We start from the raw sequence: 12822 nt of genomic DNA, 5'->3' as shown, positions 1-12822 counted from the left end.
ATCTGCTCCACGTGACTCTTCCTCTCCTCCCTCCCGCACACATCTCCACTGGAATTACTGAACTGATTAAACATTTGGTACGAGTTTTTGTTTATTCGTTGTTTTTTTGATAGAAACTTGTGTAAGGGATGGGCTTATGTCTAAATCAATCGAGTAAAGTAAGAGATAACTTGTGTAGACCTAAGCATGGAGGCAGAGAAAAGCCTCAGAATAAGTGTTAGAAATTTTTTAGAAATTGGGGGAGGCCTCGACCTCACAGCTCTAGATGGGTTTACTGAACTCTTTGAAGGGATGAGAGAGTCTCTTATGGCATCTTTGTTAAACCAGCTACTTTATGGGCAGAACCACTACTTTGTGATACTGTGGTCATTTGTGAGAAGCTACTGTGTGTCTTAAGCTACTTTGTGGACAGGTATGTGGAAAGGTGATGCAGTAAACACCAAGCATCATAGTTGATTTTGCAGTCTTTGAACTGGCTAGACTTCAAAATAATGTTAATTTAAGAGGCTGGCTGATAGAAAATAATCATGCTTTTAGTAGAATATCAAAGAACTTTAAGATCTCAGCCTTAGCATTTCATAAACATCCAACACCACCAGTTTTTTCCAAATTAATTCAAAATCCTGGAGAATGAGGGATGAATTCAGAACCAGACAAAATGGATATCCAATATTCCCAAGGGATTCTTCATTACTCAGGTTGCTAAGGTGAAGATGGACCAACAAATTGGTCCCTTTGCACATGATCATCATATCTGTTCTAGGATCAAATCTAGAAGACCACAGTGTAAACCAATGGACAAAAATATATTTGACCACGGTTCACAGTGTGTCTTAAGGTTTGGGAGGTACAAAAATAATAATGGTATATCACCCAAAGAAATGATCCAGTGTCCTTAGATATTTCTTCCAACTGGAACGATTGGACCCAAAGTTTCAGAGTGCATCATCTCCTGAGAGATGCCTTCTCTTATCATCCCTTATAGAGTTTTCCCCTGTGCATCATGCTTTGGATTTTCTTCACAACACTTTTTACCACCTGAACTGATCCTGTTCATTTACTTTTTTTTTTAACCTGTTTTTGGTCTGTCTGCCAACCACTGCAATATGAAGATCATGGAAGCAGGGAACTGACGCTCTTTGTTCATTTCTGCTTTTCAAGCTCTAGGATAATGCCTGGCACATAATCAGAGCTCGATAAATATTTGTTGAATCATTTAATGAATTTCACTCAGTGTTTAATATGTAGAGTTTATCAAAATCCTTATAGGCTCTACAAATAAAGTAGGGTTATTATTATAAAGAGAAGACATACTGAAGGACTCAGTGGCCAGTATTTTGATCTAATTCCTTTTGACTATCATCCTAATCTTGGATCATGTAAATGATGATCACATTATACCCATCAGGATACTTTGCAAGAAAAAAATATTCAGAATTATAGCTGCTCTGCACTCAAAGTGAATCTAGAGGTACAATTAAATGATATAACAGTAGAGTTCAGTTTTCACGTAGACAAATGTTTTGATGTTCAATTTTAGCTTTAGGTTAATAGCAGTATTAGATTACATTCTTGGGTCATTAGAAGGATGGGTTCATTTTTTTTTTTAATTTAAAAAAATGTTCAGTCATGGATGCTAGACAGTAATACCTATTTATAAGGCTTAGCAAGATTTAATATTACTTTTGACATAAAATTTATTTGAAAATGTAATTATGAACAGAAAATGTATAAATGTCTTCAAAATGAGAATAACAATAATGTTCTTTAGTTCCATATTGTGGATAATTAAAAGAATGGACAGTGGTCCCTTGGTGTCTGTAGGAGATTGTTTTCAGGACCACCAACCTCTTTGGATACCAAAATCTGCAGAGGCTCGAGTTCTCGAAGTCCTTGGATACAGAGGGCCAACTGTGTTTCAGAATACAAATGCATTGTTTTGAGAGAGTGGAAAAATTTTTTTTTGATGATCTTATTTGTGATATGCTGTCATAGGGGTCTTGTTTTACAACAACTAGACTTGTTAGACAAGAAAGTTATTAATTTATTCTATGTATACTATTTTTTCCATCCTCATATGAGAAGAATAACAGAAGTACTGCTGAATTAAACTGACTGCACAAAAGAAAGTTCCAGGAATTTTTCAAAATTTCCTTTCTGGAATTGGTGAGTACCTATTTATTACTGGTGGAGTAAAGAAAGAACTGTTTTCAGGTGTTTATCTATGTATATATTGTTTTGGTTTTGTCTCCAGAGGAAAGGGGGAAAAGATCATGAGGCAGGGAGAGAAAGTTGGTTTTTTTTTTTTTGTAAAAAAAAGGAAAATAGAGATTAGCTTTCTCATTCCTTCCCCCTAGCAGAGCCATTTCCACCTTGGAACAAGGCCAGGGACTTGTAGCCTCTTTCTTGGTTTTCTCACTGTGTTTTTCCTGGCTTCTCTGGAGTTCCCTTTAAGGCCTAGTTCCCTTTAAGGCCTGGTTCCCTTTAATGCTTGGTTTTTAGCTTGTTGCTCAGACTGGGTTGGCTAAGGGTTTCTGAAGAGGAGAGTGTAATGATCATTTTATTTAATATCAAACTTGTTCTTCTTAAGGACATGCTATCTTGTTAGATAATATTTTCTTAAAAGTATGAAAAATATATCAGAAAGGAAAAAAACAGGCACAAGCAAATGATTTTCTGAAAGAATTTTGATTCTGAAAAAAATTATTACCATATTTGGCTTTGGTTCCCTTTATGTTTCTTCAGATTAGTGCAGTTCATTTTGGGTTTTTGATTCAGGGTTCATTTTAGTTCAGGTTCCTGATTCAATTTATGTTTCTGTGATTGAACCAAAATTCCAGTTAAAATAGTACTCAGTGGGCTAGATTCCTTAGCCAATACTTTTTTAAAAATTACATAATGTGTGCTTCAATAACGTTTAACTTCTAAATTAAGCATTTTTCATATACTAAAATTTCCAATGAGTAAATTGATAGCTATTTTTTTCATATGTTTTCAGTGTACTTTCTGATGTACAAGTTAACTCACAAAGGTAAATTTAAACAAAGTAGCTCATATAATATGCAACCTTCTTTTTAGACTGTCTCTTGCCCCTCTCTTCCCAAATTGGTTTACTTTTCAAAAAGCTATTTAAATTTAAAAAAAGATTCAAATATGTAATACATTCATAAAATTCAAAATTTATCCCTCTTGGAATTCATTGGGATTCTTGAATTTGTGGTTAGGCTCCTTGACTTGGGAAAATTCTTAGCTACTATCTCTTCAGATATTGTCTCATTCTCACTCTTTTTTTCTTTTGGAATTCTGATTAGAAGCATGTTACTTTCTCAATCTGTTTCCCATGTCTTTTAACCTTTCTTTCATGTGTTACATCTCTTTGCCTCTTTCTGCTTCTTTCTAGACAAGTTATTCTGGTCTATCCTTCACTGAAACAATTCTTTCTTTAGGTATACCTAATATACTGTTAAAACCATCCATTTGGTTTTAATTACAGTTATTACAGTTGTCAGTTTTTGAGGTTCTGTTTGATTGTTTTAAAAAATCTGCTTGGTTGTTCTATATAGTTTCTTGTTATCTGGATTTATTTTCAAGTTTGACTTTTGTTTAATAGAGTAATCATAGTCATTCTGTAGTCTGTGTCTGATAATTCCAGTATCAAATGTTTTGCAGCTCTATTTCTGTTTTCTGTTATTTCTGCTGGTTTTTGCTTTAGTGTTTTGTCTTTTTAATGACTGTGAGCTGCTCATTTTCTTTAGAAAATTAATTGTGAGCATTCTTTGAGGTCCTGGATGATGGTGGCTCTTCCAGTGGGGCTTTATGTTTGCTTTGGCTGTGTGCCTGGGAACACTACCAGTTCTTGACTTTTTCTTGGATCATCCAGGTTGTGTGAATTTGTAAATCCTCATGAGGGCTAGCTTGTCATTATATCAGGGGACTTTCTCTCCTTTATTCTTGCCTTCCATGGGGCAGGAGTTGTGGAATTTACTTTTGATTTATTCTTACACAAAAGATTCATCCTTTTATCTGTCCTCTGGGATATGAGTATCCTTTTTGTTCCCCAAGCAGTATCTGGGCTTTGTCTTCTGTTCTTCCACATCTCCTGAGGCAATGGAAACCAAGGCTGAGTGGTCAGGTTTGGCAAAGGCTCTCAGCATTCTATTCACTTCAGGGTTCCCATATTCACTAAAAGTTAGGCTTAATAATTTATTCTTAACATTCTTTTGATGCTTTAAAGGTTTTACCATTTTTGTGAGAGGGAAGATTGACTATTATAATGATGTCATTTTTCTTCAAATCAATCTACAAATTCAGTGTTTTGTGTGGAACTTGTCAAGCTGATAATAAAATTCATTAGAAAGAATAAAAGCTAAGCAAATTTTGAAGAATAAATTGGGGGACTTGTGCTACCAGACAGCAATGCTTATTATAAACGTAAGGCAATTAAAGTAATGTCATATTTGTGCAAGGATGTACAAGTACAGTCATCCCTCAGTATCCATGGAAGATTGGTTCCAGGACACCACTTCCACCTGCCACCATACCAAAATTCACAGATGCTCAGGTCCCTTATATAAAATGGCATAGTATTTGCATAAAACTTATGCACATCCTCCAGTATACTTTAAATCATCTCTAGATTACTTATAATACCTAATACAATGTAAATGCTATATAAGTAGTTGCTGGTGCATAGCAAATTCAAATTTTGTTTTGGGGAACATTCTGAAAATTTTTTTCCTGAATGTTTTTGATCTGTGGTTGGTTTAATCCCTGAATTTGGAACTCATGGATAGAGGGCCAACTTTACATATATGTAACAGAATACAAAGCCTAGAAAAGATCCATATATGAGAGAGATATAGCACATGACATTACAAACAACTGGGAATAGGGCAAATGATTAAAAATATTATTATGGAACAGATGGCTATCCACACAGAAAAGAAAATTCTCACACTATACACTAAAGTGTTCATTCCAGGGGGATTAAAAACCTAAATATGAAAAGCCTTTAACATTTAAGGAGAAAATGTAAGAGATATTTTTGATCTTGGGATAGGGAAGGATTTGTTGAATAAGACAATCAAAAGCATACACCATAAAGGCAAAGACTGACAAAATAAAAAACCTCAGCTTAACAAAAGACACCATAATCAAAGTTGAAAGAAAAGTTCAGAATGGGAGAAAATACTTATATCACATATTACTAATATAAGATTTGTATTCTAAACATATAAAATACTCCTACAAGTATAAAAGAAAAAGACAAGCAAATCTAATAGAAAAATGGGCAAAGACGTGAACAAGCTATTTAGAGAAGTGGCTAATGTACTGGGTAGTGCAGCTCTCAAGAAAATCTACATGCACAAGAGTTTTCATCATAGCACCGTGTATAGTAGGAAAACATTGAAAATGTCCTAAATGTCTATCGGCAGAAGAATGAATGAAAGTGTAACATATTCATAAATGAGAATACCATACCTCTGTCAAAATAAATAAACTAGAACTACAGGCATCAATAATTATAAATATAAAATTTTTTTGAGTCCAAAAAAAAAAAAAACCATCCCAAGCTGCAGAACAATAATATAGCATTATGCAGTTTATAAACAGGTTGAAAAATACCACATAGTACTGCATGTTATTTGAGTTCTTCATATGTGTTAATATGATAAACATATCCATGGTAATGATAAACCTTTAATTCAGGATAATGGTTATATCTGAATAGGGAGAAAGGGGAATAGAATTTGGGAGAGATATGTAAGGAACTTTGGCTATATTGATGAATTTCCATCCCCCCTCCAATTACATAAATGTAGCAAAATATTCAGATTTGATAAAAATCAATGGTGAATAAATATACAGGTGTTTAATTTATGCTATATTAACTACCAAATATAAGGCATAAGTATAATATAAATTAAATATATGTAATACTTTTTGTATGTTTGACATATTTCATAAGAAATCACTGAATGGAATCCTATAATCAATTAGGATGATTCAACATTGGGAAATATATTATTGTAATTTGCACATTAGTAAACTCAACTGGTAAATTAAAGAAGTGCTTCAGAATTAATGAGCAAGAAATGGGTAAGGTTTATATAAAGGAAAACCACAAAACTTTAACTGAGGACACAAGGCAAGACCAGAATAAATACAGACACTGCCATGAAAAAAAAAGAGACACTGCCATGTCCTAAAGTAGGACAACTCATATTGTAAAATTACCAATCCTCTTCAAGGTGATATGGAAACAACAGAATTCCAATTGGAGTGTCAATGTTATGAGTATTTCAAATTAATGAGTAAAAGGAGGAGTGGGATAATTGGCTATCCATCTGGAAAAGAATGAAGTTTATCTTATCCAACTTATAAATAAATTTCAAAAAGATCAGAAAGCCAAATGTCAAAAAACAGAACTATAAAATCATTGAAAGGATATGTGGAAGAAGACTTAAAATCCTGGAGTGAGAATTATCTTTCTGAGCATGATATTAGAGTCTTTTTCTATAAAGAAAAGATTGACAGATTTAACTATATTAAGATGAAAAACTTTAGTATGCTGTAACACAGGTTAAAACAAAACAAAACAAAACCATACATTAAAGAGCAGAGTGTAAGAAAATAATCAGTGCTGATAAAGGATTCCTCTCCATCCTATTCAATGAGCTCCTATAAACTGCTAACATTTATCAGGTTTTTTTTCTTTGTGCCTGGCACTGATCCAAGTGCTTTTTAAATTTTAAGCCATTTGGAATCCCACAACAGGCCTACAAAGTAGGTTCTAGTATTATTGTCATTTTGTAAGTGAGGAAACAAGTACAGAGAGGTTAATAAACTTCTACAAAGTCATGTATCTACTAAGTGGTAGAGATGGGATTTGAATCCAGCTGGGTTGGCTCCAGCTTCTGTTTCCTTAACTATTCTCCTGCTTATAAAGCAAAAGAAAAACAACAAATAAACAAACAAAAAACAACTCAAATGAAGACTAGACAAAAGGAAGAGTAGAAATTTCACAGAGGAAGAAATACAGTGGTTTACAAATGTGTGAAAATATGCTGAAGCTTATGAGTCATCCAAGAAACGAAAATTAAAAGAACATGAAATATCACCTTTGCCCTCTAGAGGGTTAAAAAAAAAAGAATTAGAAAGAAGCTAATAAATACATAACATTAAAACTAAAAAAATTTTGCAGTATAATAATTGGTAAGGATATGTAGTTACACTTTTATTCTTTGGTAATGGGAAATAGGTGGCTTTGACGTTTTAAGGAGGGCAATTTGGCAGTATTAACCTAAATGAAATTCACTTACCTTTAGATTAGCAATTTACTTTTTGGAATTTAGTTAAATATTCTGTCAGCAATATACACAGATGTAATACAGCTAAACAACAATGTGACTGAACAGTAGAAATAATGCAGTAGATCAGTATGTTCTGATAAGGGAAAATATCAAAGCAGAATAATGGGTATAGTGTGATAAACTTGGGTTAAAAAAAATGTGTCAAGAGCAAGCCCCTCTGTACTCTGGGACTGGTGCTTTTCTCAGAGTCTCTGTGGTGGCTTTCCAGAATGCCCTTGACTTTATGAGTCTAGTTTCCCATCTTAGTCCCTCCATGTGAGGGATCAGTATTGAGAGTTGGCTGGGGCCTCCTATACTTATGTCACCTTTGGGGACAGATTAGTCTGTCCCACGTCTAGCAGACTGTCTTCGGTGTTGCTAGTAAATGCTTGTCCCTTTGCCCTAGTTCCCACTGTTGATGTAGGTTTGCTCACATAGATGTGTTTTTATTTCCTGGGTCGTTTCAATGAAATTATAGGAGAGGGGCAGTTGGGAACACGTGCTGCAGCCACCATATTACCTTTAATGATTTTCATACCTTCTTTCCCCCTCCATTTCCTCTAACTTCTTAGGGATATTTTGGGAGTTCTAGTGCCAAATAATTAAACATTTGGAGGCGTGCATATTTGGGAATCTTGCCAAAACCAATTCAAAAAGCGCAGTTTTGATAGAGGAACTGATAGAGTGTGGTATAAACGAATAAAAACTTGTTTAAGGAACATAGTATTTTGCATAGTTAGAATGGACTTCATCTATGCACTTAAGATTGTGCAAGGATTTTAAGTGAATACAGCTCTTTTACTGTACCTGAGGGGACAGTCTGCACCAGAGGAACAAAAGGATCAGACTGTGATAGCAGTGACTAAAATAGGTCTGTTTCTTACAGAGCATGTGATCTGTGGTGATTATCATAAAGCCAGCAGGAAGCAAGAGATGGAAACGGTCTCAATGAAGACAAGAAAGTGTCCTCACTCATTATTGGGGGACATATCCATCAGCCTCGCAAATAATTAGAGATAATAAAAATCATAACTGAAAGAGCATATGGTGAGCTCCACATTAAAAAAGTAAGTTCATATTTGTATATTTCATCAGAGTATATAATGTGCTTTCACATACATCGTCTCATAAGATCCTTACAACCATCTGGGTAAGGTGAAGAGCGTATTATTATCCCTATTGCATAGATGAAGAAACTGCTAGTCGAGTGGTTAAATGATTTAAGTAAGGTCACACATTTAGTTAGTAGCAATCCTTATGCATAAAAACTTTTAGATCAGATTAGTTTTTTTTAAAAATATGAAGCTGTAAGGGCAAATTAATATGTGATGATATTTTTGAACATTACTAAGTTTTTTTTCACATAAAGGACCAAGCTAATGTAATTTGAACTTTCATATTATTTCCATTGAGATTCAATCACAATGGCCAACCCTGATATTGGCCATCAATCCTGAAATTCCTAAAATAGCTGAGACATACCAAACTTCTTTTTCCTTTATCCCTGAGAGAAACTAGTAAAGCGAAAGAGAGAATAGTCTTATATGCTCATTCAAAGTGTGGTGTCTTCTCCTTTGCCTTTTCATTTTCCATTTCACTGATTTTCTTGGGAATCTGTGTTTGTAGTTGAATAGGTGTAAACTGTGTGAATAGGTGTAAGCTGAGGACAGTTAATTAACAAGCATCTATTGGACACCCATTATGTACATAATAAAGAAATGTACATAACATTTAACAAAGCATGTGGCGTGATGAAAGAGAGGAAAAGACATGGTCATGATTCCTGAGAAACATATAATGTAAATAAGTAGAAACAAAGTGAATGAGAACAAACACAAAGTGATATATGAAGAAAAGTGTAAAATAATTTAAGACATACACATCACTAATAGGATAATACAGAGTAAATGATCAAAGCAGAGCTGGGCCAGTCTTAGAAAACTGTTGGTGAATACTGAACTAAAATTTGAAATTGGTTTTAGTCTAGGAATAATGGAGATGAGAGAGATTGATTTCTTTGGTGTGGCAGGAAGCCTGGAGACCACGGAGGAATGGTAAGTACAAAGGGATTGCCAGGAAAGATAAAGATATATCTGTAGTGACTTGGGAAGTGATTTAAAGAAGTGAATCTGGAAGGAGAAATTTAAATACACACTCAAGTGTTTTTTTTTTTTCTTTTAACAAATCCTTTAAACATGTTAGGGAAGGTATTTGTTTTATATTAAACAGTTTGAAACTTATTTTTGGTGTTGATCATAATGGATAGCAGGGCTTAAACAAATGACGAGTAACAAATATATACATAAATATATATAAATAATCATATACTTAACAAATTAGTGCAGAATGCAAATGTGTCACTTCTCTAAGCTGATAAGCAATTGAAATAACATGGATATTTTCTCGACTGTATGTATATTTCAGATGTGCAGATGTACATAAAGGGGGTAGTGGTGATAAGCTCCTGACTTGGAGTCGATGGACTAGATTTCAGATCTCAGCTCTAATACTTAGTATTTCTATAAATTTGGGTAAGTTGCTTAAGTGCATTTAAAGTCAATGTTACAGGTTTCTGTGAGGATTAAATAAGATTCTGTATGTGAAATTACCTGGCATATGGCAGATACTCAATGTGTTTTTCTTTATTGTTTTCCCTAAGAAGTGATGGGTCTTTATAGAGAATGTTGTAAGGCCTGGGTGGGAACATAGATGAATATGGAACATCTTTTAGGTAAAGTGTGAAGCCTATCTTTTACATCTTTTCCATAGAAGCATTCAGAATGCTCCATACCTCTAAACATCACCTGTTTTCTGGAAATGGTCTGGGTGGAAATAGGCCTCCTCAAAGCCAATCACAAGAATTGGCCTTTTACTGCACAGAGCAAAACATTTACAAAAAAATAGCTCCCTCGCTCCAATTGAACTTAGTTAATTGTAGAAATTTTGGAAAACCCAGAATGTGAAGACCATCTGTAATCACACTAGCCAAAGAAAACTATTTTGGTGTATTTTCTTCCAATCTCTTTTATGTAACATATATCTAAACTGGAATTAACTGTACATAACTTTTGTGATCTAATTTTCTTCATCTTGCACTATACAGGAAGCATATTCTTATTTCATTGTACATAAAAATTTTTTGAAAATATAATTTTGAGTGGTTATGTAGTATCCTGTAGCATGGCTCTACCAATAATTCATCTAATTATTTCCGTTTTTGAGGCTGTTTAGAATATTTGCCATAATACATATCACTGCAATCATAATACATATCACTGTAAATCTCTAATTTCTTTACAATAGATTTCAAGAAATGGAGTTAATACTTCAAAAATTAAAATACCTTTAAGCCTCTTAACTCATATTGAAAAATTATCCTATGGAAAGGTTGTACTCCTATTAGCAGTGTATGAAACTCAACATTTCCTAGAACCCTCAGAGTAAAGCATTTCTATGAAGACTTCCTTCACAAATGATTGTCACATCTATTTGTGCTGATTAATTTCTGAAAACCTTTAGTAATGGTCATTTACCAAAAATCACTGCCATTGTATTTAAGGCTTTTTATTTCTTGTTTATCTTCATTATAACTTTTTTTTTCTTTTAAAAACAGCAAACCAGTAAATGGACTAATAAAACTAAAATTGAGATTTAATTTCTTAGATAAAATTGAGACAGTCTGACAAATTCAGACTTGTGGGAAGACTGGATGGATGGTTGCCTGGGAATTATTCTATGAGTCATTGTTTTTAAAAGCTCCAGAGCCAGGAAGAAGGGGCTGATTAGCTGGGAGGATCTATCATTTTCCCATTTCATATATTTCTAGAAATAGCACAGTTTTGTGCATATGTTAAATAGCCCAAAATTAATTAATGATGATAAAACCAGGAGATGAGCTGCTTTAGGCAAATCTGGTTCCCTGACCTAGTCATGAACTTCTGTTAAACAGGATGAACAGTCCTTCACCAGTCTCTCATGAGCTTATATTTACCTGTGTGTATGTCTGTCTCCTTCACAGGCTAGTAGAGTTCCTTGAGACAGAGAATAAGTGTTTTCATCTTTGTTTTACAGGTAGGACTGGAGAACAATATCTGTAACAGAATCATGTAGATGGATGATTACCTGCTAGCTTGCTAGAAAAGGATTTTTTGAGCATAATAGCAATGGAAGAAATCCCAAGGGAAATTATTAAAAGATTTTAATATATAAAAAATTTATATGTCTTTATACCACCCCCTCCTCCATAAACAAAATTAAATGACAAAACAAATAGGGAAAAATAGTTTCAATAAATTTGACAGCAAGAGATTGAATGTCTTTAATATATAAAGAGCTCATAAAAATCAATAAGAAAACTATTGACCCCAATAGTTAAATGGACAAAGGATATGAACATATAATTCACTGAAGAAAAAATAGCAATGACTAATACATTTTAAAAATGTCCAACTTTACTTCTTTTCAAAATTTGTTATTGTGGTAAAATACACGTAACATTTATTATCTTAATCATTTTTAAGTGTATAGTTCAGTGGCCAACTTTAGTTTTAATCAAAGAAATGTGGAACAAAACATACTATTTTTGATCATTAAATGAAAAAATCTCTTTTAAAACAAGTGGTAATAAACCTAGCAAAAGCAGAGTGAATAGGAATGTGTTTTGGTACCTTTCTGGAAAGCAATTTGGAAATATGTATTAAAATTTTTAAAGATGTTTATACTCTTTGACACAAGAGCCCCACTTTTAGAAATTTATTCTAAGGAAACAATCTGAAATATGAGTAAAGATGTTTATATATACAATGCTATTCATCTTAACGAAATATTTAACAGTGAGAGATAATATATTTAAACCAGACATAGCTTGTTTATAATAATTATAAGGGAAATATTTTTTAATAAAATGGCAAAATACTTAGAATTTGAAGTGAAAAGTATTTATAAAGTAGATATTTATATATACTCATATATATGCATAGAAAAATCACTAGAAAGAAATATACCAGTCTATTAGCAAGAACTATTTCCAGATAGTAGAATTACAAATAATTTGTCCTTCATATTCTATGTATTTTTGAGCTTTTAACAGTGATAATGCACTGCAAATATAACTTGAAATTAACAGTAGATATTTATCTGAAAGCAAGGAGTAAGCAAGAGGTGGAAGGGGATATGAGACATTTGAAAGCTATGTGCTGCAGAAAAGAGCTAGTGGAGAGGGAGAGGTTAAAAGCCTGAGAAGAGGCTCTCACTGAAGCTGAGGTGCTAGGGCACAGGGTTTGGGTGAAACCTGAGGGGGCACCTCTTCCACTGAAGTGTGAAGGAGGAAGATACAGATTAGTTAGTCAGTGGGAATAAGGAAATGGACAGATTCTTGATTGATGACTTCTATTTTCCCGAAGGAGAAACAAGTGAGTGTCTCTTCTGGGCATCTTTGGTGAAGCTTGAGAAAGGTGTGAAGCTTTGAAAT

At 33.6% G+C, this 12822-nt stretch overlaps 1 long non-coding RNA gene across 11 annotated transcripts in view; it reads right to left on the bottom strand.

Annotated features, from left to right (window-relative positions):
* LOC123612972 (uncharacterized) overlaps positions 1-12822 on the bottom strand; it is a 193944-nt gene that overhangs the window by 32388 nt on the left and 148734 nt on the right. For 8 of the 11 annotated variants that reach the window (XR_012510665.1, XR_012510662.1, XR_012510664.1 and 5 more), the window contains one exon: positions 11344-11443. The exons of the other annotated variants lie outside the window; for them this stretch is intronic. This is a non-coding gene — a long non-coding RNA (uncharacterized LOC123612972). The remainder of the gene's footprint in view (positions 1-11343; positions 11444-12822) is intronic. 11 annotated transcript variants of the gene reach the window in all.

This window comes from Camelus bactrianus, chromosome 12, assembly GCF_048773025.1.
Source record: "Camelus bactrianus isolate YW-2024 breed Bactrian camel chromosome 12, ASM4877302v1, whole genome shotgun sequence".
Lineage (NCBI taxonomy): Eukaryota > Metazoa > Chordata > Mammalia > Artiodactyla > Camelidae > Camelus > Camelus bactrianus.
Note: the sequence above shows the minus strand (reverse complement) of the source record. Positions and strands in the feature narration are given on the sequence as shown.